Source organism: Stylophora pistillata, chromosome 7 (genome assembly GCF_964205215.1).
Source record: "Stylophora pistillata chromosome 7, jaStyPist1.2, whole genome shotgun sequence".
NCBI lineage: Eukaryota > Metazoa > Cnidaria > Anthozoa > Scleractinia > Pocilloporidae > Stylophora > Stylophora pistillata.
In genome coordinates this window covers 5,674,223-5,698,870 of record NC_142525.1, presented here as the reverse complement: position 1 = coordinate 5,698,870, position 24,648 = coordinate 5,674,223, and the positions used below count along the sequence as shown (strand labels likewise).

The window sequence follows — 24,648 nt, the reverse complement described above, 5'->3', positions numbered from 1 at the left end:
AGATCGCTAATTTTTTACACAGCCGGACTGACGAACACAGATACCACGAAGTCCTCGGTTAACTTAGAAATGGGCAGTGTAAGGGAGATGGGTCGTAAATGCTTATTGATGACTTCAACAGGTTTTTGTTTTGGAATGGGTACCGCGTCTACTAGCTTAATTCATACAGAATAGCCCCTTTCTTTCAGTCCAATTGAAGGCTCAAAAACGCCAACGTATTGCTTATCTGAGAGCTAGATTATGGTAAAAGTCTGTGAAGATTGACCCCCTTTCGGTTTATGAAGTAACTACACTGTCAAAGGAAAAGAGCACCATAGCATAATATTTTTGAACTCTTGACAAAATTAATCTCCTTAACTGACATTATTTGCCATTCCATATCTCTTTGGACAGTTAGTAGAACACTGCAAATATCACATTTAGTCTCCCTGAGTTTCCTAGGTGGTCTTCCACATATTTGATTAGTGCGGGTGAGTTAATTCGAGAATATCATCCAACTTGACATGTATGGGTTGGAATAAATGTTGTGTGTTCTGCATAGAGATGTACAAACACACCAACAGTAAGCAATACTGTGGGCAAGTTATCCTGCTCTCAAATGTTTTTCATTTTTTAGATTAGTTTGAATGCCTTATGGCTGTACAAATATTTTATGTAATAAATGCAGCCTACAAGAAAAACAAGGCGTGAAACTGAATTTTTTTGACATCCCTATATTCAATTCCTATTCCAAACTCCATACTCCAAATTCCTCGTTTTACATTTAGGTGTGTCTTGATTGCGCTGAAAAATCACCAAAAAGTGCTCAAAACATGGCAAAAAAAGTTCTCAAATAGTATTCGATTTCTATAAAAAGTGCTTGAAATTTAGTTAAGTTTTTGATTTTTTATTATTTTCAAGCAGAGGTTTATACATATTCCTAGTTATGAAACATTTAACCCTCGATTTTCTTTAAAGTATGACAGGGTTTGTCGAACAAAAACTCTTTACATAACTTTATCAAACTAATGACCAAATTGGCACTTTTAGATGCACTCGCGCACGATATCAATGCAAAACTTGTCCTTTCATTCACAACGCTGAGAAAATATCGGGACCCAAACGATCCATTAAGATCATTGATCACTTCACGTGCACCTCTTCTAACGTCATCTATTGCATAACTTGCACTTATTGCTAAAAGTTAACATCGGCGAAACAGAAGACGACTAGTTCACCGATTCCGAGAACACCTTCGCGACGTAGAAAGGAATGACAATGACGCATCAAAACCAGTCGCTAGACACTTTAGTCCACTTAATAATTCTAAGCAGCATATGGTAATCTAAGGTGTTTCCTTACCTTTAGGTAGCTTGGAAAGCCGCAAAATTCTTGAACAAAAGTTTATCTTTCAAATGGTACTCTTGACCCCTTTAGTTATCTACGAACACTTTTTATTCTACTACTTTGTATTACTCTTGATTTTCTCGTCACCATGTTCCCACCAATAGCGTACGTAGCCTACTGTCTGCATATAAAAACACACGCAACCCACAGTTGATCCATTCGCTCTGACGAAGGGCTCACGCTCGAAACGTCAGCTCAGTATCTAACTCTCTGCAGTGGCCAATTTACAATTTCACCTTTGTTGATATAACCAAATTACCTTCGCTTTATTATCAGTCAAGGATAGTTTCTAAAGCACGCAGCATCACGGAACTGTATGCAATCAACCGTATTGCTACAACTGTTGTTAGCCTCTCTTTGATCTATTGTATTGAAGCATCACAGAAGCTTCAATAAAAGAGCGCTAAAAGAAGTCACGAGCCAAATTGGACTATTCCTATGCTTAAAATTATTTCCTATGCTCACTGGACCTGAATACATTATGGCGGAAGGTTGTGCTCTCGTGACTACAGCTTTCTTGGTGATATTCTTGGCCTCTTTGGGCAATTTGCCTCCGCACAATGGCCTCTTCGACCATTATTATCAATAGGATAGAGCGCTGGACTGTTGTGCGGGAGGTCGAGGGTTCGAGCCCCGGCCGGACCAACACTCAGGGTCTTAAAATAATTGAGAAGAATTTGCTGCCTTTCTATAACATCAAGAAATGGTTAGATATTCTAGTCTTCTCGGATAGGGACGAATAAATGGAGGTCCCGTCTCCTGCAGGGTTGGGGTAGGAGACGTTAATTTCCCACACACGAGATTACTGTGTGATGGATGTCCTCCCCTGGGGTGGGATGGGTGGGAGGGTGGACTAGCACGAATGGTTCCTATGTTCCTTTCTAGTCCTTCCCCACTGCAAAATTAATGCAGTGAAAATGGACTAAATTAAACTAAATTAAATTAAATTAAATTACCATCGTGCACAATCAGGAAAGATCGTTTCTTGGCCACGAGTATTTTTCAGTGCAAATGTAGACGTTGGTGCTACCGCTGTCATTACACGTGGTAACTTTCGAAAATTTAGGAGCCTCCAGCGTTCAAAGTTCCTCTCAAGGCGTTTTAAATACTATTCAAATGCCTCCTGTGCTTTTAACCCAGCTGTTTTCAAGATCCTACAGTGGTGATGTTGAAATAAATCCCGGTTACGCACCTAAAGGCACAAAACGACCTCGAAGACAGAATCAGGTGTCCCTCAAGGCTCAGTACTGGGACCAGTTATGTTCCTTATTTATGTGAACGAAATACATGGCATCATCACGTCTACTGCCAAATTATTTGCCGACGATACCAAAATCTACCAACAGATAAATAATATCGATGATTCTATTGCTTTACAGATAGATCTGACCACCCTGGACCTATGGGCGGATCTTTGGCAGATGAAATTTAATTCTACCAAATGTGAAGTCATGAGAATTACACATAACAGAGACAAAAAGTCCACACGGTACAATATATCGAGTACAGTGTTGAGGAATGTATCTAATTACAAAGATCTTGAAGTTATTATGACTAGTGATCTGAAATGGTCAAAACATGTTGAACAAATAGTTCACAAAGCAAATAAGGTTCTTGGCTTACTTAAACGCACAGTTGGCGGTACAAACAAAGATATTTTTTCAAACTTGTACAAAACCTTGGTTCGTCCCATCTTGGAATACGCCTGCCCGGTGTGGTCACCACACCTCATCAAAGACATCGATGAAATTGAGAAGATACAAAGAAGAGCCTCGCAAATTGCCTTAGGCCAAAGAAGACAAGAGATGGTGTATACAGAGAGGTGTAAAATTCTTAAATGGAACTCTTTAGTACAAAGGAGAGATTTCCTTTCCTTAGTGGAATGTTATAAAACTGTATTCAATCTAAATGGATTGAATTTCAGCGACTATTTTGAACTTTGTAAAAACACTAAATCAAGATCTAACCACCCATATAAACTGCAACTCAAACTCGCAAAACTGAGCTGTTACAAAAATTCTTTCTTTGTCAGAATTATCAAACCCTGGAATAATCTTCCTATTAATTTATTTAATTTTTGTGACAGCCCTAACGTTCGTGAGTTTAAATCAAAATTGAAGAAACATATGAATATTTATTGAATCGTCATTTTATAATTGATATTTAGCTGTTTCTTATTTGACTTTTTTATATTTTTATTAACTAGTTCTGTAAGATTTTTTACATAAATAGGAGACCCTTGATATAGGGCCAACCTCTGGGTTTCCTTTTTCTTAATAATTATGTATTTGTATGTTGTTCTGAAATAAAGTATTGTTAAAAGGACATTTAAAAGGACATGCTTAAAAGGACATTTCCATGAGAACAGTCAGCCAGTCAGGCAGAAAGGTGGAATTATACATAATTCCAATTACTCGGCTGTACTAATTACGTTTCAAAGACAAAATATTGCATTTACATGTAAATCTGGAAAATTGTGAAAAATTTGCTGAAATGCTCCTAAAAATACTAAGGAATGCTAAAATTCTGCTAAAAAGTCAATTAAGTGCTCAAGAGTGCTGGAAATGTAAAATAGTGCTCCAAATTCAACCAATTCCTACCAAGTAAACATACCTAATTAAAGACTGAACGGATTAAAAGCTAGAATGTTCTATGGTTGTAATCACAACAGACGCTTGTATCCTTACACTTATTACCTCTTGAAACCATGGAAGAAAATCTCTTACATTTTGAACAACGCAGCAAAGAATACAAATTGATTTATTTAACAACTCAGTTTGAGGTATATTTTCCAGTTCTTTCTATTTCACTTTCGACTTCGGTTCTGCTTTCATAAATTTTGATTCTAGCATTTTGCCTTATAAGTAAGAAGAAAAAAAAATACCTTCGAGATTCGGCTGTTACCCACTGTAAAATTGAGCTTGCACATACTGATAACCTTGCTGAGTTAAAGAGCTGAGAGGGATTTGACAATGTGCGTTTCTTGAGCGTCCTTTCTTTATGTCCTTTCTTTTTATGTTTCTTTATCTTTCTTTATATACACGTAACTATGTAATCATATATTATGTCCCTTTATGACATTGTTTTGTTAAAAGCATTTTTCTTACCTTTGGCCACGAGCTCCTCTCCTGGTTTAGGCACAATCTGTTACGCAATGCTAGAAGTCGATTTAATCAACAGCTGTTGGAAGAAATTGAAGTGAATTCCACACATAGTATTCTGCAACCCACTCATATGAAACCGCTCGCTTTCGATTCTCTATGAAATGCCTCAAATTGAAGGTTGTTCGCCAACTTGTCTTTCTTACCCATTTTTCTGGTCCTAAACTACATTTTCTATATGATAACACGTGGGTTGCTCTTTGTGAAAATTCTGAAAAAGATAGTTGTCAAAAGTGCAAATAATATTTTTATTTTCTCACCGCATTGAGAGAATTTACTACTTTAAATTGACAACTGAAAGGACCAGCCAGACCAATAGCCTTTCTAAGATCTGCAGTGCTTATAATAGTGATGTATATTGCAGCAAGTTACAAAGAGGATTCTTACTTATACATAAACTCCAAAAGTGGCAGACACTAGAAGTAATGGTTATATTTCTTCCTGGAATGTATAGAGACAGATAATTTACTCTTCTCAGTGAAGGCAAAATTATCTATGTGCTTGATGAGCCATTATGTTAATACAATGTGTTCATAAAGCCAATCACACCAGGTTGTTGTGTTAAATACATGAAATAAGAACCCCATGAACTTTTGCTTTTTGCAATATGGGAATCTGAAAGTTATTCAATATCTGTTTTTTTTTATGTATCATTTTAAACTTTTTGATGTGGGTGAAACCTGTGCAGCTCAGTGAGTGCCCTCCCCCCCCCCCCACCCTTATTGCCTCTTCAATAAAATTAATATAGCTTAATTAAGCCAGAAATTCCTATCAACCATGATATCATGATAATTATATCACTTAAGATTTCGCATACTTTAAGAAAAGTGATATAAGATATCACTGAAAATGTTCAATATCTGTTCATTTTACAGGTAATTTTCTTACCTCACGTGAATACCAAGACTGTGATGCACCTGGGTTGGAGATGACTTCTTCCTGAAATAAGCTCAGAAGTGAATTATTAACATCTTTACCTTCATGTTTAGTAAAATACTTTAAAAAAATGTTATTCCAGCTCAGGATTTTAATCCCGTAAGATTATAGTGGACACTTTCATTCCCAAGCTCCCATTGGTAATTTTCCTTACTGTCTGCCATACAATTCTTATAATGTTAGTATTGGATCAACCTAAATTCATCTTGTTGATATTTTTCTTTATTCTCCTCTCTTGTCTGCTTTATGTTGTATTGATATTGTATGGAGAAATTATGTCTTGGTCACTTGTGGGAATTGAAGGATTAACATAGCTTAGTGGGCTCCAGTCCCTTATCAGCTATTTAACTCTCAGTCTTCAACTCCCATGAGTGACCAAGACAGAATTTCTCCTTACAACATCAATACAATATCAAGCAGACAAGTGTTGAGAATAAAGAAAACTATCAACAAGGGTATCTTAAGTTGATCCACTCCCAAATTCTCCAAACTTGCATGATAAGAATTGTACGGCAGATAGTATTAGGAGAATTAAGAAGATCTAATGAGAGTGAAAGGAATAAATATAATAATTCACTAGATGTGCTGAACTTCATAACAAAATGGGCTCACATTTTCATTTTCATGGTGTGTACCAGTCCACATGCTGTTGAGGCATTGTATAGACAGCTGTTCTGCTGTATGTCACTGTTTGTCACAGAATTTTAGATAGTGAGCTCATCAGATAGCAGTCTATATGTCGTGGATATGTTGAACAACCACATAGAGGAATAAACTAAGTTACATAACATTAGGTAAAAAAAAAGTGATAACATTAAATGCAACACAAATATGTGGCTAATATTCAACATGGTGCAATCAACACTATGCTTGTGTTTTATTTGCAATAAACACAACAGAAAAAAAGAACATTTCCATTGTACAGGAGTGATATTAACTATAGAACCCTATAAAGGAAGTAAGAATACTCAAACTTATCAGGTAGAAGCTTTTTGCCTTGAATACCAAATTTTTTGAGAATCAACAATTAGATCTTGGCAATTAGATGTTAAACTGATGAAAATCTTCCATCTGGCTTTCAATGCATTATCAATATATTGTTTAGAGGTTTGAACTCCAGTATTAATATTATGGGATTATCAATTAGGATATGTTGGTGGATGAGGAAAACGTTGAGTTCAGTTTGTTGAATGGCTTCTGTCAGAGGTAAACGTATAAACACATTCAGCAAGCAATCAATACTGTATGTAATTATACTGCTTTTTAAAATTTTTGTTTTTTCAGATTAGTTTGAACACCATTTGGCACTCTAAACATGATAAGTGATAATTGCAGACTGTAAGAAGAAGAAGCTGTGAAACTGACTTTCTCGGCACCCCTATACTCAATTCCCATTCCAGACTCCATGTTCCATATACCTCGTCTTACACTCCTAATCAAAAATTGGAGGTATCAAGTCCCAATCACTGATACCATCTTCTTGGAAATCCATAACTTATTTCTACAAGATGAGACTCCTTTCTCTGACACACAAAGTTTTTTATAGGATCTGTCCTGAGCAGGTTGTAACAATTATTAGGAAAAGTCCAAATATACAAATACGAGGGACAATTTGAAACTAACTCTGGAGAGACCACACACCAATGTTGGAAGACTGTCTTTTAGACATAGGTCTGTACTAGCCTGGAATTCCCTACCTCAGCATAGAGGATAGAGGATCATAAGAGATTTAAGAACAAATTCAGTTCCCTTTCAACAGTTATTGAGATTGAAGATATCTTTTAATCAAACTGTTCTTGTTGGCAACAAAGATTTGGTAAATTTTAAATATTTTAGGAATTTTAACTTACTACCTGTATTGAAATTTATGCTAGGATTATAAACCAGTTTGAATCACTACTCATAATTTATTTTAATTTATGCTAGGAGTTTTCTACTGTTTTTGTACTTTACCTTAATGGATTGAAAGTTAGACTTATTGCAGGTCCACATCAGCTTAATGCTGCCACTAACTAACCTGCGTTACCAAATAAACTATGTATGTATATGTATGTATGTATGCATGTATGTATGTATGTAATTCGATCAATCGAATTCGAAGGTGTAATATTTCTAGTTATTATTCAAACAGCACCTGTATGCATATACATGTACTTATTGCTTCTTTAAATCATACAAAAAATCATTTACATTTATAAGAATACAGCAAAGAAAACAAAACTGATTTCTAAAATAGCTTGAGGAATTAATATTTTCCATGTCTTTCTATTTCAGACCATTTCACTTCCGCCTTCTTTGATTCTTGAAATCAAAGTTGATTCTTGCATGTTGCGTTATGCGTAAAAAAGAGAAAACAACTTTCGAAATTCAAATGTAACCTACAGTAAGATTTAGCTTACATATAACAATAAAGTTCCTGAATTAAAAAAACTGAGAAGCTGTGAACAGGGTTATTGTGGTGTGCGTTACTTCACGTGCGATTCGTAAATGTCACTGCATCATTATTTCACGATGATTTGTTAAAAGCATTCCCCTTACCTTTAGCTTTGAGCTTCTCTCTTGAATTTTACACAATCTCTTGCACAACGCTTGAAATCGATTCGATCAACAGCTATTGGAAGAAATTAATATGAATTCAAGACACAACATTACTCACTCAAATGAATCCGCTCGGTTTCGATTCTCGATCAAATACCTCAAGTAGAAGGTTGTTCTTCAATTCGTCTGTCTAGTATCCGCACTTCTGGTTCCAAACCTCATTTTTTACATGTCAACAAACGAGTTGCTCTCTATGAATTTTGAAAACGCTGCACTTGGTTCGATTCCGCAGGTCCAGGGTGAGGCGACGCAATGTGTCTGCTTCATCACCCAATCACGTGATCAGAGACTCCCCCACCACCCCTCTCCCGGTACGTCAATCATTTGTTAACGAAGGATCAGTAGCACTCATCCGGATCACTAAATACAACTGTCAATGTAGTGAAATCCTTAAGCCTTTCACTACCAAGATCTCATTTATTAGTGATTCTCCGTAATAGGCTTAGCCACAAGTTGCTCGGCAACTTTTCGGCAACTTTTGAGATTTTCGGCAAAGTTTTAGAATTTTGGCAACTTTTAGAATTTTCGGCAACTTTGGGCTTTATGAGGTTCTTTGAAGCCACATTCTTCACGTTTGGAGCCACATTGTTCAGTTTTCGATAGACATTTATTTAATTTATTCTAAAATACAATAATTAGGGCTCCCCCGATGGGTTGATTTTTGCGATGCCTTATCATGAGGTCAGCGGTATCACGTTGCATGTTTTCAACATGGCGGACAATTACAGTGACTATTTGTTGATCAAGCGAAAGGTAAAGAACCTCTGATATTATCATTGGACTTTGACAAATGAAGTTTTGATGAGAAGCAATGTGCGAATTTTTAATCTTTAACACCCAAAAAGGGTACGAAAAGCAGAAAAAATTTTGGCAACGTTTCGGCAACTTTTTGGCAACTTTTAGACGCTTTTAACGGTAACTTTTTTGGGATTCATCGGCAACTTGTGGCTAGGCCTACTCCTTAATGTCTTCTATACAATTCTTAGGAAGTGAGTTTGGAGAATTTAGCCTTGGATCATCTCATAATCCCTAATTGATATTTTTCTTTATTCCCATTACTTGTCTGCTTAAAAATTCTACTGATCTTGTGAGGAGAAATTCTTTCTCGGTCACGCGTGGTAGTAGTCTCCCTCGGAGCCGTTTTTAGTCTCGTCACGCAACGCTCTTCCCCACAAAGGAGCGTGGCGTGACGAGACTGAAAACGGCTGCGAGGGAGACTATCGTGGGAGTTTAGGGTTTAAAGGACGTTGTTTATGTATTTCTAGCTTTGGACCATCACAAACTCTAAGCTATAGAGCGAGTGAAAAAGTTACGTTTAGCGACCAGTCATTATTCTATGCCGGGGGGGGGGGGATGTAGAGGATTTTGAGAGGATCTCGTGGTTTTCAGGGAAATGGAGTGGAGCATAGAGAAAATTGGCTGCCAATCAACTGCCAGAAAATAAGGGGGGTAAAAGAATATCAAAGAGCCTAGAGAGGGGATCGGCTAAATTTCATCATGACACAACCAAAGTCCTCCAACACCACACCCCCCTCTCCCCTTCTCGCGATACATAATCAGCGGTCTCAACTAATGACCTGTGTGGAATATGTAAATAAGACCCACTGTGACAGAGAAAAAAACTGACTTAAGAGGTAAATCAGCAGAGCTATTAACAGGAAATATCAAATCTTGATCTTTATATGATGCTCGTACTTTCAATTGACACTTAGGATCAGAGGATTGGGAAAGGAAAGATGAGAAACGGGGAGAAGAAACGATTGTTGGAAGAATACTGTAACTGACACTTCGTCACAGTTTGAAATGCGTACCTTTTTTAATCTCGACGATTCACTTATACATAACACACACAAAAAAATACAGAATTAACAATGCGAACTTAAACCCAAAGAAACTGAAATACGACGAAATGAATACGAAAAAAAAAAAAACAGGAAAATACAAACGAAGGCGTAACTACTTACAAGATCTGTACGGCACTCCGGAATAACAACGACTGAAAAAAAAATTACAACTACGATGTTATACAGCGGATAAAGGCTAAAACAACAGACTAAACAAGGCTACACAATACTCAAAGGCGATTACATGAAACAACGCTGACAAACTTAATTTACATTTTGACAGCACGAAAAAATACAAACTGATAAATACAGAACTGAACTATCGAGACGAGAACTATTTGCACTCATTTACAATTAACAAAGACGAACGACAGAACTGATAAAAAATAACTCTCGTGGCTACAAATACTGTTTTCTTTTATTCCGATTAAGTGAAATACAATACAAGTTACTTGGTCCAGTATCAAAAATAATACAAAAAAAGAACGCGGCTGTTTCTGTTTCTCTTGGAAAAGAAAGAATGGGATTAACCAATTAGTGAAAAATTCTAATTTTTCTAATGAAAGTCTGATAGGGATTACAAACATGATCGTAATATAGCCTTATAGAATCATCTCAAAATATAGAGATAAAACTAGCACAGTTATTGGATGAGTTCTTAGCCTAAACGCGTGTCGTCATTCAATTGGCGAGACTGCATATCAGTTTATGGTTAACAATTTATGATATGCGCCTGATATCTTTGAACATGAAGCAGGACTGGGTGGAGGAAAATCCCGTGCTACAGAAAAGATGAAAAAGAGCTTCTGACTTTTTCAGACTGTGTCCTGCTTTGATTACATATAATTTTTCTCTTGAAAAGTCTTCTACCAAATGTGTCTTTTAGTCGGGCGATATTTGGTCGGTATTTTGACGTTAAATTCTATTTCTTTGAAGGTTACTAGACTTACCAGGGGGTTTCAGTGGAGTTAACTGATACTCTTACTGTCAAATTAAGTGAAGCATACCCCTCAGGATTACATTGATGATTTGATTATTTGAATATTGAACCCGCTAATCGTTTCAAGAATGCAATAATGGATTCATTATTTCAATATTGAACCCGATAGCCGTATTCGGTTTGAAAAGTGCGGATCATTGTTCAAATCCGAATTCCATTTCTGATTGGATTGTGCGAACACGTGATGATGGATCGGAACTATTTCAACATGGCGTCAGACTTGGGGGGAAAGGTGAGTTCGAGTGTTGTATAGAACTTCTTGTAAATGCCGTAAATGGAATGTTATCGAGAGCTTTCTTGGCCTATTTACATCTTGACGAGCTTGCAGAAATTCTTGTGTGTATTCATGGTCGAAAAAAAAGGTTTACGGGCGAAGCCATTGCAAGACTTTTTATTTCGTAAATATTTGCGATCGACTGTTTTCGCAGTGTTTTTACAGTACAGTTTGTTCATTTTCAGGATTCCTCGTCAAATAGAACAATCTAATTGGACTTCAGAGATGGACTTCTAATTTGAACAATGATCCGCGCCTTTACGGTGGCCAATTTACTATTTCAACTCTGTTGATATATCCAAATTATTTCGTTACTCCCACCGACGCAGCCCCAAACAGTTTCTTTCGAAACTATGAGCCTTTTTTCAAAACGGATACGGCTATCGGGTTCAATATTCAAATAATCAATCCATTATTGCGTTCGTGAAACGGCCAGCGGGTTCAATGGCAAATAATCAATTTACTATGCATTCTTGAAACGACTGGCGGCTTCAATATCCAAATGATCAATTCATTAATGTAATCTTGAGGGGTACGATTCATTTAGTTTGACTGTAAGATTACTTCTTACCTTCAGAGGCCGAAAAAATCGTTTCTTTTTTTTGCACTAGATTGAAGTTAGACATTTTAACTAACGTTTACAGAAAAAAAGGTTTAAAAATCTCAAAAAGCTTCCGACTTCTTTAGAAAAACGTATTTCCAAATAAAAGTTCATAAATCAGGAAGGTGTCACAATCTCGTAAATGGGCGACCCCCCAGAGAAACATTCGCGGCAGTTTCATTTCATTTGCATATTTTGTTTACATCGCGCAAATGACAAAATCCACACGTGGAAGTTATCTGCTCGTGGAAAGCCTTTTCTCATGAATAAAAAACATAACTCAAAATTAGAGAGGTGTCCTTGGGTAAAGAAAAGGAAAAAAAAAAACAGGCCCAAAGAATAGAGAAATGGTAGCATTTTGTCAAAAAATAAAAACAAAAAAAAAAGAATCAAATAAAAAAAAAAAACAGTCCTTTTTGAAAGCGACAAAGGCTCTTAGTTTGGCCAAGAGCCTTCGACAAGCTCGGCATCCGCTGACGATCGGTAGCATTCGATTATCCTTGGGGCAAGCAGCTTAAAAGTTAAAGTCAATACCAAAGAAGGTTGTAAACAAGATTCTTCGTCAGATCTGACGAAACCGATGGAGAAAAAGAAGAATGCGACAGATTTACCCTTTCGGCCGCGGATCTTTCCTTCGCCGACTTTGTCCATCAATAAACGATCAAGAGAGCGAGATATAAAAAAAAAAAAGTGATTGCTACGCCATACTTTTCCCGGGAAAATCTTGATACATTGTCATTGACGCTAGGAGGTCTCGTCTTTGTTTCAGGGGACGAGATAATCTCCTGGTGTGGCGCTAGTTGTTTACAAATCTTTTGGAGCTAAAATCTCGCATTCTATTTTGAGAGGAAACATCCACTTTGAGCGAATTTATAGGGTATGTAGATTTGACCAATTTTCGTGAAATTTCGCCAACACATTCCTGAGATAAAGGCTGATAGTTTCGAAAGAATCTGTTTGGGGCTGCATCGGTGGGAGTAACGAAATAATTTGGATATATCAACAAAGTTGAAATGGTAAATTGGCCACCGTAACGATTACAAAAGCTGACGTTTCGAGGCTTAGCCCTTCGCCATTCGCTCCGACAAAGGGCTAACGCTCGAAACGTCAGCTTTTGTAATCGTTACGGTGGCCAATTTACCATTTCAACTTTGCTGATATATCTAAATTATTACATTCCTGAGATGATGACCAACAAAAGTGTGTCAGGAAAGCTTGATATTTGAAATAGTTTTTACGTGGTGTCCATTTACGTAACACGCTTCGCATATTTTTCGCTACCCTAACTTTAGTTGCGAATATCTAGAGAGCCAATCAGAATATCTGAAATAATTTTTTTCTCGGGTCGTGGGTGGGTGGTATTTTAAAAATCCTGCAATCTGATTGGTTCCGAGAGCGGCCAGTATTCTCCCCGTCCGGCCCGCTCACAGCGAGCGGTATCCGTTTCGCTTGAGTGTCTTTGCAGAACCTCTCAAGCTTCGTTGCAATTTCTTCACAAATATATCTTATTTTGCCGGCCGGGCAGAATTTTGGAGCAAAGACTTCGGTCACGACCTTTTGGTGATAAATAATTTTAATTCTTCCTTCCCTCTCGCTCTCAAATCACTTTGGTTTTTTTGTAAAAATTGATTTCAAAATAGATTTGGTGGTACTGAATTTGTTTTGAAAACGATTGAAACATGACCTAAAAACAATTTGTTATAAAATAATCTTTCCCAAAAAGTAACTCAGAAAGTTAAAACGAGAGGTAGTTGCAGTTAACAATTACGTTAATCAATGTGACTCTCCTTCGTTAATATCTGAATTCTTCCTTCTTCTACATAGTTCGTTCGTTTGTGATAGGTTGAGCGAAGGTTAAGTTCTTCTATAAATACATTTTCACCAATTCTTTACAAATGCCTTGAATTTGGACATTTCTAGCGTAAATTTCACAACAGAAACCGGAAGTATTAGATGAGTAAAAGTCGCATTAAATCCCCTTGGGTCTAGCTGGAAAGAGTCTCATTGACTTCAGCCTTTCAGTGTAAGAAAGACAGATTTACACACCCCATTGCAGAAAACGAATAAGCAGACTGATAACTCCAAAACACATTGCGTTTACTTACAGTTTGACTTTCCGTGACATTTCAAAACGGATTCGGAACAGAGCTGGTAAATCTTCGAAGATTAATTGTTGTTGGAAATAAACAGTACTTTCCGTAAGATCTCTGAGTGTTTTTTTGTTTTGTTTGTTTTTTTTTTTACGATAAGATTGTCCCATGGTCATTTAACTCGTGTGTGTTTGTCATACAAGTGCTGTTGTTTATGCAAAAGTATAGACCGTTTTTCCTCTTCAATTGACAGGTGTCAGATCGTGACAGTTAATTGTCAAAAAATGTTTCAAAGTTTGCTCGGAAGCCTTTCAAGATACATTTATAAATAAAATATTTCGATGTAAGCTTTCTCTTTGATTTGAATAACGTCTGATTTCTTTATCATTCACTCGCTAAGAAATTGTTATATAAGTTTATGGAGAATTTTTCCGTAATTAAACTCGTAATTGTAGTCCTAAATCATTCAGGTTCTTTTGGCAATCATTTCGTCATGTGTTAGATAAAAATAAAAATGTTATTCACCAGCATAGGTCTGTCCGTATTGGGAAAAACTGTGCCCTCTGTCTTGAGTACCGCCCGAGGCCGTAGGCCGAGGGCGGCATCCAAGACCTCGGGCACAGTTTCTCCCAATACGGACCTCCTGGGCGGCCGGTGAATAACACATATATAGCCTGACACACTTTTGTTGATTGATGCCTTGTGAATGAGACTGTGCAGCCATTTTTCTCGTGCCGCGGTATCCGATACCCGATAATTCAAGAAAAGGACCCTCGGTCGTTTCACGCCTTGCCGACTCCTGACACTTTCTAAAGGAAAAAATCGCCTAAATTATATTTTTATCGTAAACCGCATTTATTAAGCTTTGTTTTGATGTATAGTTTATTAGGGTTTTCCTCCATTTAGCGCACGTACGAGTTTTTTCCCGAAGGACACCTGCAAACGGTAGGAAGTAACCTTAAAACGGCCAAAACATTATTATCCGTTAGTCGTTAAATGGCGAAAATCTGAAAGTGCCCCTGAGACGAAAATCGACCAATTCAGTTTGGCCTAAATTGTTTACACGATCTTGAATTGGGTCAAGTTAAGACCATTTTTGCCATTAAAAACTCAAAAAAAGCCTTCGATGACCAATTTTTACCGCTTTAAAGTCGTCCAAAAATCGTCCGCCATTGCTGAAAACATGTTTCAGCGGAGCGCGCAAAAACGTCATCATGACGTCAAAGGCTGTTTCGTTGTCAGTCGGGAAATTTCGACTTTTTCAGACGACGAATTTTCCCAGAAATCATCTGAAGTTTCTGTGGATAGTTTTGCGCCGACAAACGAGGAATTTTTGCCATCCGAATAAAGATAAACACAGAACGGCACGAACTCCCCGTGTGGCTCTTGTAGGTCGCATCGCTTTATCGCCTCCGAACTGTATTTTTACTTGTCGTAAGGGATTTTCCTTTTTTGTAAGAAATGATCGGGTGATTAGTAAAAATAGTTTTCGGCAATGGCTAATTGTGTATCCGAAGGCGGATATTGGGAGTTTGTGAAAGCCATTTCTAAGTCATCAATGTGTTTTCCCCGATGCATTTGGTCAATGATCTCATTAACCCTTTCCTACGTGTTTTTTCCTATCGGTGCTTTGAGAGGTTTGAAGTGAACTCTGTTGTTGAGTTTCACTTTGGCCTCTTTTGCTTTTTCTGTCTTATTCATGATGACTATTGTTGTGTTGTTTCGGTGAGGTTTAAAGCAGAGTTTGTTTCAACTCTTTGAGAGCCGTGACCCCATTACGTTACAAAGTATTTTTTGGCTTAGATGCGTCTTGCGTGATGGCCTCTCTTTGCAAGACTAATAAATGTAGATGTATATGTGTAGATGCAGTCTGCAAGTAGTGTTATGACAATTTTCCAAGTAGCTCTGAAGGGCGATAGAAGACTGAACCGATGGCATTCAGTTTGATATGAAACAGAAGTGGTTCTTTTTTTTGTCCGTGAAAGGTGTAACGGAGGCGCATTCGTCTTGCGAATAAATCTCACAAAAGTTGGCCTGATTTTGAATTCGTTTGTCACGGGCGTTGGGCTGAATTTGAGACCCTTCGATAGTAAGCTGACTTGGCTATCAGATGGTTGATATTTTGACAGGTTTTTAGAGAAATTTTCATTTTCTCGGTTTTTTGGCTGCAAGCCTACATTTTAAAGTGTTGTTACGCTCTATATCTTAAGCTGTTTGTTTTGTTTCGCTGATATTAAAGCCAGCTCTTTTTAGAATCAGAGCACACAATTATATTTTTGATCTCTTTTGTATAAAAATGAGCTCTTTGAGGTCAGAAATCTCAACCCTCAATTCGGCTATCTTATCATTCTTATTTACAATGTTCACCGAGTTCTTTCCTTTGTGTAAGGTATTCTGCCAGAGAGTTGTTAAAGGTGGATATTGATCAGCTCATATGTAAAGGTGACAAAACCCATGGAGGTTCGTAGACTTCGCTTTCCGGCGTCAAGATCGCACTGAGGACGGTTTTTCTTGTCCCCTCTCTTCTTCAACGGCAGGCACTGAACCCGACAGAATTCTACGCCTAGATCCTTCAAAGTACACAGATCTCTCGAAACAGTCCTCCGAGAAGTGTTCGGAGTAGATGACAAGTATTTCTGTAGATTGAGGTTTACTCGGCGAGGTCGCACAAATCGCGTCCGTTTTTCCCGCTCTGATCTATTTGCAAGGCTCCAATAGAGAGAAATACCTGCAGCATGGTCTGCTCGATTACTTCAGCTTTGAATTACGCATCAATGCCCGGTCATTTTTGTTTAGTTTTTGAAGAATAGAGTAAAGCACTCTGTTATGTTTGCTTGACATTTTAACATGTGAGATTTTCGCGTTGAGCCTTTGACGTCACTTCCTCTGAGTCCTGCGATCAACTTCCGGAACATGATCAAATAATGGCGGACGCGAAATCGTGAATTTAACGGCCCGAAAAAAGATATTTCTGGTGCTCGGTCTAAACTGAAATTTGGCAGAGTAGGTGAAGGAGACACACTGAACACGAAAATGGAAAAAATGATGTACGAAAATTTTGATCTCAGGGGCACTTTAACCATTATTCGTAAAAGCCGTCACCCCAGCTAGACTCTCTCACCAGTCTCATCAATCTTGCAGGAGCTCGTTTACACACATCACGTGAGCTGTCCTAGTTCTTCATCCTGCCTTTTCATTGGACGCAAACAACGATCAAATAGCTTGTTTGTGAAATGTTCAGCAGGCAACCGTGGACGATACTCCTACTCTTGTACGTTGGATCAGCGATGATCTGATCGGCCCAAAATAACGAATATGAAATACAAATATAGAGGCAAGACCGATACAACGTAGATAAGTAAATTTTAAGACGGAGCACTATATTTCGGCTGGCAAAATCAGCCCTCTTCAGGTGCAGAGAGAATTAACAGAGAATTGGGGTGATGCTTCATAGATAGCTGTATGATGAAGCAGCGGAAATATGTAAAACTAATTTGATTGACAATGAGATAACAATGAAAATAGAAATAGTGAGCAAAAATAGAAATGAAGTAAGGTAAATTGGATAAATAACTAGAAACTAATACATTTCTTCGCGAGCGTTAAGGCCATCTGGATAAATAGTGTTGCCTCTTGAAATTAAAAAAGCTTCCCTGGCCTTGCGTATCGAGTCTCTCTTGGAAAACACTTTTTCGATAGCGACTAGCTCCATGTCGTTAGCAGAGTGGTTAGGAGAGGAAATGAAGTGTTCTGCCGCTGTAGTAGGTTTAGATTTAGAGTTAGGTTTATAAATGGTACGGCGGTGTTCATTAAAACGGTCTTTTAAACGTGGTTTAGTTTCTCCTATGTATTGTAAGTTACAGCGGTTCCACTGAATTAAGTAGATTAGGTTTTTAGTGTCACAGGTCAAGTGAGATTTAATGGGACGTGTTTCGCCGGTAGAAAAAAAGGTATAGTTAGTAAGACCGTCAGAGATGTAGGGGCAAGTAGCTCAGTTTCTACCACAACGGAAAGAGCACCTGCACCTGAAGAAGGCTGGTTTGGCCAGCCGAAATATAATGCTCCGTCTTAAAATTTACTTATCTACGTTGTATCGGTCTTGTTTGTGAGCCGAGGAATCGTATTAAGCTCCATTTAGTCATCATTTATCACCGAGGGGGGAGGGGGGGGAGTAAAGGGTCGGAGGATTCTGGGTTGCTAACAGGGGACAATGGAAAAATACTGAAAATGAGGGGGGGTCATTAGAATTCTAAAGAGCCTTAGTGAGGATCAGGTTAGTTTTAATATGAAAGAAACAAAATCACTCGACCCCTCTCCCCTCAGGCAATATGTTATGAACGGTTTCTAATGAGCATGAAACATTAAATTCTTGAGACAAATTTCATTCCCGATGCGTCCATTTTGTGACGACTTTTCAACATAAACTCAAGGCCAGTTGACAAACGATGAGGAAACGACAACAAGATGAAGAACATTCAGATTGCATGGATTTTTTGGGGATAATGGGAATATGTAATTAGGATAGGTAGCCATATGAGATAAAAAATGAAAATCTATCGAAAATACTTTTATTTACATCAGTTAAAAGTCCTCAGAAGTACATCTATCGTCTAAGTTACTCACCCTTACAAAGTGAAAATATATGTTGTGGCAACATTTTTAAAACAAGTTTCACTTCGTCAGAAAAATTGTTTTTTCTGGTCTTAACAAAGCTTCATATAGTTATCAGTGAGTGTCTTACGATAAGACATGACTAAAGCTCATTTCATTAACCCTTATAACCCAAGAGTTATCAACATCAAATTTCTCCCCAAAATACAGAAGAGTATCAGCACATTATCACACGCAAGGTCGATGGGAATCGAGGAACTGATCAGAAAAGAAATAATTACTCTAACCTTTAACTAAATCTGACGGTATTTCCTTAAAGAAAATGTGAGGTGAATCTACAGCTAAAGACAAAAAGAATTCAGCCGATTTTCATTGTAAACAAAATCCGAGGCAGCCTTTTTGCATATGACCTTAATGCATTCAGCTTATTCCTCGCGCGGACATTTTCGCGGTTTACACACACGCCTCATGAATAAAGCACACTTTCTAATGCAATGCCATGAAAAGTTAATTATACATCAATCGCAAACAGAGTAAACGCTACTTAGATAACATCGTTGTAAAGTTTTACGGTGGCCAAACTTTCAACGTGTTACACTTTAAAATCTCTCACTAAAGCTAATAGATGCTGCATATAAAGTCTTGTATAAACACTGACATTAACAAATAAAAGCTACTGCACATTTACCCTACGCGGGTTCAAAGTCAATAGTGGTTCCTTATTCTTAACGTTAACGCTTCCTATACTCTTTATCGGAGTAAATTGTCAGAGATGGATGACTTTCTTGCGCAGCATTCAGAGCAGCGTCACCATCAGCACCAATTTCATTCCTATACAAATACAACTTTGTCAGAGTTTTATTATATTTCATACACTCAGCTAGAGAAGCAGCGCCAGAGTAACCGATGCTAACGTCAGACAAAACCAACTTTGTCACAGATATATTCTCTTTCAAACACTCAGCCAGAGCAGCGGCACCAGCATCACCAATTCTATTTTGAGACAAATCCAACTTTCTCAAGGATGTATTTCCTTTCAAACACTCAGCTAGAGCAGCAGCACCAGAGCAACCAATGTTACTCTTCCACAAAGACAACGTATTCAGAGATGCATCACTTTTCAAACACTCAGCCAGAGCAACGGCACCAACATCACCAATTTTATTTTGAGACAAGTCCAACTTTCCCAAGGATGAATTTTCTTTCAAACACTCAGCCAGAGCAGCAGCACCAGGTTCACTAACGTTATTTTCCCTCAAACACAACTCTGTCAGAGATATATTTTCTTTCAAACACTCACGACTTGAAAACATTGAAGAAAAATCAGTTTTCTTGGAGAGGTTTATCTTTCATATTTGGCAGACCATCATATCAGTTTTCCAGTAAGGTATATGTTGGCCAATGAATATAAATTGACAATATCTCATATGTGCCACGTAACGCACGAACACGGCGTGCAGATTGCTTATCTTCTGCCCTCACAATCTAAGCTGTAAGTGTTAGCGAGTCATGCACCTCTAAATCATTTCATCTTTGGAATATTCCACAAGTATATTTTAACGTAACTTCCACTAAATTTCAAGTGGCTTCTGAGTATTTGTCCACAACAATTTTATATTCCCTGTGAAAAATTTTACTATAACGCACTTTTATCTTGCTGAGTTGTTTACCTCCATTCCTCGTGTCCTCTTTCATTTGAGAGTCCAACTTTTCATTAATGTTTTGTATGTTGGTATGGAAATATTGGAAAAATTTGGTAAAAGTGTTCCGTCATAGTGCTTCTCGAGTCCTTTACCTTCATTCCTCGCGTCCTCTTACAGCTGGGTGTCCAACTTTTCTCCAATGTTTCGCACTTCACTACTGATCTCATGCAACTCCTGTCTATTTAGTTCTAATGATAGAGGGTAACATTTATGTCATTTTGAAAATAAGGGTATTCTACTGAAGGAATCACAATTCAAGGGGGGAAGGATTGTATCAGTGAAGTAATGAGTTGGTAAATATCTTTGCGCATTGGCACTGCGAGCGAAAGAGAGAAATGGCCTGGTTCATGAATCATATAAGATCCAGTGATCATGATTTACACATCTAAGGAAGACACCTCCTTTTATGCACATGTCCCTGACACACCAACCCAAAACGGGGAAGAAAGAAAAAAGCCTTCTATTAGACCTTGAATATTATGGGAGAATTCATTAGGAGATCTTGCGCGACAGTTGAGTGTTCGGCGTTCGCAGTGTCAAAGTAAGGGAGCAATTACTCTGTAAATCTCAGCTCAATAAAAATAAAACAGACAAAATTTGTCGTGCTACTAAAAGCAGTGCCTCAACTGAGGGAAGTCAGCGACAGAGAGAACGCTACCCACTGCCAACCATAAACGACGTAGCCACACGCCTGCATGGAGCCAAGGAGTTCACGAAGTCAGATGTTGAAGGCAGTTTCTAGCACGTAAAATTAGACAATAGCTGAACTTCTCTGAACCCATTTAACACAGCGTTTGGTAGATACCGATGGGTACATATTCCAACCACACTTCTCATCTGCCTAAAATCAAGACTGTGATTTTGTCTACAGATCGTAACATTCATCATGTTCAGGTTTTCGGCTTCTATATCTTAGACACAGTTGACATGTATCTGTTGTTTTAAGCGAAAGATCCGTTTTTCAATTGAGAAACAATAAAAGAACAGAAAAAGGAAAATCAGTGTATTTCACGCAGGTTTAGAGTATCAAACGGAACATACATGTACCGGACATCAATCAGGGGTTGCATTAACACTTTTGTCGTTTTATGGCAGAACAAGTCTATTTTCAGCAAGGCTGGGACAAAACAGAGCAAATGATATGCCAATAACGTTTTTCATCACAACTTTACTGTCTTGATGTATGGAATTTGTCTTAACTTTGCGTCCGAAATGTGCCAGTTTTGGCAGCTCTTTGGTGATACTACAATCCTTCGTAAATATCTCGTACCTTCATGGTCTATTTTTGCACGATACGCAAGTTACATTCAATTTCCAAGATCACGATCCCCCCCTCCCATCCCGCTTTCAAAATTGTTTGATTCAGGACACCCAACATTGTCGTACATGGAGGAAGGGGGAGGAAAGGGGAGAACGGACAGATTAAATTGCTAGGTGCCTATAAGATCTAATCTTTACCAATAAACAATTTTCATCCATTGAGAAATAACCTTGTTCCTTTGTTTCTTCTTGTCGAGCCATCAATGTCTCCAGTTTGTGACTAAGGTCTCCCATTTTACTTTTCATATGATCTACATTGTCTGCAGATCAAAACTGACATTTTATTTTAGACAGTTCTGTATCATTAGCAGATTCTAGAAGCTCTGAAACAAATTGCATTTATACTCAAGGAATGAATAACACCAAACAAGGAACTCTTCATTCAATGCTAGCCCTGATCTCATAGCTGCCAGACTTTGTCTCAAATTCTGCTGCGATAGGTGACTACCTATAAATATATCAATCTTATTCCTTAAAAGAGAGCCATTTTATTGCTGTTTACTCTTGCTCTAATTCCTGACAGTTTCCTCCTATCAATTCAGTGTTCTCACTCTTTACGTGTACGTGTATAGTCTCCTTCGCATTGGGAATTTATATAACACAGCACAAGACTGTGGGCCAAAGCGGTGTTTTGCTCCAATGTTCATGCAGCATACTTACTTCGCCTATCATTTTTTTTGATTGAATCATTGGTGGGCATAACGTGTACCTTCAATATCTCTGATCGTTTCTTTGATATTGTCTTCATCTTGCTTCCACTGCTTTAGCAGCTGTCTGTAATGTTCTTCTGTATCAGGATCTATGCACTCATTCTTAAGCTTACTTATAGCAGCTCCATAACCTGCTCCTACCAGTTCTAATATGGCGTTACTGATATCTTGCCACTAGCTGTTGAATGTTGCATCATCCACAGAGGCTTGGCTGGCGTGGCCGTACACAGTATTACGGTAGTATTTCAGCCTGGCTATGTTGGCCTCCCTACTCACATCTGCAGCTGGGGGAAGACTGTCCCATGCTGGGAGAGAGCAACCCACAGATATTCCTCAGTAGCACTATCAGTAACGTGATGTCAAAGTCTACTGATGAAACAGATGATGGAACAGTTGGATATAGCTTCCCCCATTGTGTAGGATTCAGGATTCTCTTCTTCTTCAGAGACTGTAGTGTTACATCCTCTGGGTGACGCCCTAAAACTGTATGAAGTCGCACTGGAGGGTGTATGGCATCAAAAGTGTCTCTCAAGGGAAGGGATCCAACATCCACTAAAAGGCGGCACAGTCGAGTATAGTTGGTTGTCTCCTTGGACGAAGGAAACGTTGGTGCAGCAGCGGACGGCATGTGCTGTCGTAGAAGATCAAATCACCCAAAGTGTTAGACTTTTCAGAGTGAAAGTTTTTTAGACAGCTAGGGTGTGTGACGTAAGGTGGTGAGGTTTTGACCTTATGCTGATGGAATATTACTCTTACTCATCTCACTGACTATAGCGTAGCTAGCGGGTTTTTAATTTGTGTACATGAGCAGGACAGGCTAATAACCATTGACGTTTTTATTGAGCGCTCTATCAAATCACTCATCAAATTAATTTGGATATATCAACAAAGTTGAAATGGTAAATTGGCCACCGTAGCGATCACAAAAGCTGACGTTTCGAGCGTTAGCCCTTCGTCGGAGCGAATAAAGGACTTGTGGGTTGTGTGTGCTTTTAAAGGCAGAAAATTGTGCTACGTTATTGGTGGGAACATGGCAACGAAACGTCAGCTTTTGTAATCGTTATGGTGGCCAATTTACCATTTGAACTTTCTTGATATATCCAAATTATTTCGTTACCCCCACCGACGCAGCCCCAAAGAGTTTCTTTCGAAACTATCAGCCTTCACTCATCAAATTGTTTGTTGTTGCCCAAATGTTTTGGATTCTATCGACCATCACTTTGAGATAATTTTCTGATTCTCAATCACCCGATGATGAGTGAGCAACTAATTCAAATGCATCATCTCAGAGTGTTAGATATTTATTTAATATTCATATTAAATAAGTTGAGAGAAAGTTATTAATTGATCCTGGTCAATTGATTATCTAAGTATATTTTTTCAATGTGTGTGTTTCTGCTTTTGGTCGATTCATTTGGTGTCTTTCACAAGGTCGTTGAATAAAATTAAACGCAGTACACATTAGAATGTGTAGATTTTAGAGTTATGAACAATCGCAGTCCTTTGTTTGATTTTTTCTTCAGTTCGTGAGCGGGCTGTATTCTATAAATCCTGCGATCTGATTTGTTCAGACAGAGGGCAGTAATCTCCCATCCAGCCGGCTCTCAGCGGCAGGTATCCTTTTCGTGTTCAGTCGCTTTGCAGAACATCTTAAGCTTTCTTAAAATTATTCATAAACACATCTTGTTTTACCTGCTAGAAAACATTTTTAAGCAAAGACTTCGGTCACGACCTTTTGCCAATAATTAACGCTAATTCTCTCTTTTCCTTTTCTCTCAGATCACTTTGGTTTTCCACTAAAATTGATTTCGAAATAAATTTTGGGGTACTAAATCTGTTTTTAAGAAGAATGTAACGCGGCCTAAAAAACACTTGGTACTTAAGAATCCCTCCCAAAAAGTAACTCATAAAGTCAAAATGAGAAGTACTTGCCATTAACAATTAAATTAATCAATGTGACTCTCATTCATATGATATATGAACTCTTCCGAACAATTTGTTCGTTTGTGGAACTTTAAGGAAAGCTTTGTTTCTGACTATGAAGCAGCTGACACGTTTCGCGAGAGTTCCGGTCTTTGGAAGCTTTTTAGTATGTTTATCCTTGCTACTCTCTATCGCTTTTACCCTAGATGACAACCTAAGAGTGATTGGAGAAACAGATGCTCCTCCTTCCTTGTTTGACTTGTTTAAACAAGCAGAATTTTGCGAAGACGCTGTTCACTCCAGAACGTCATTTCGCCATCTTGAATCTGGTGAATATCGCGGAAAGCGCTTCTTGTCTTCAAGGCTTTGTTATAATTCTAATGCCGTTTCTGGCTATCAACTAACTAGGATTGTGTTTGCTGGTGATGTTTCACCAAACCCTGAGCCTGTAACTGGAAGAAGAAATGTCACAGAAAACTTATTGTTGAGCG

At 38.1% G+C, this 24,648-nt stretch overlaps 1 protein-coding gene and 1 pseudogene across 4 annotated transcripts in view; one reads left to right on the top strand and one right to left on the bottom strand.

Moving 5' to 3' along the window:
- The window catches only part of LOC111341968 (uncharacterized), a 229,902-nt gene that overhangs the window by 50,773 nt on the left and 154,481 nt on the right, over positions 1–24,648 (bottom strand). For 2 of the 4 annotated variants that reach the window (XM_088726997.1, XM_088726999.1), the window contains exons 1-4: positions 8,179–8,343; positions 8,022–8,094; positions 5,436–5,486; positions 4,494–4,566 (exon numbers count right to left, since the gene is read on the bottom strand). The exons of 1 other annotated variant lie outside the window; for it this stretch is intronic. The gene's annotated coding sequence lies outside the window, so the exon portion shown is untranslated. Of the gene's footprint in view, positions 1–4,493; positions 4,759–5,435; positions 5,487–8,021; positions 8,095–8,178; positions 8,344–24,648 lie in introns of those variants that run through there. One more of the 4 variants, XM_088726998.1, reaches the window with a different exon arrangement.
- On the top strand, positions 2,646–3,390 carry LOC148726349 (uncharacterized; annotated as a pseudogene).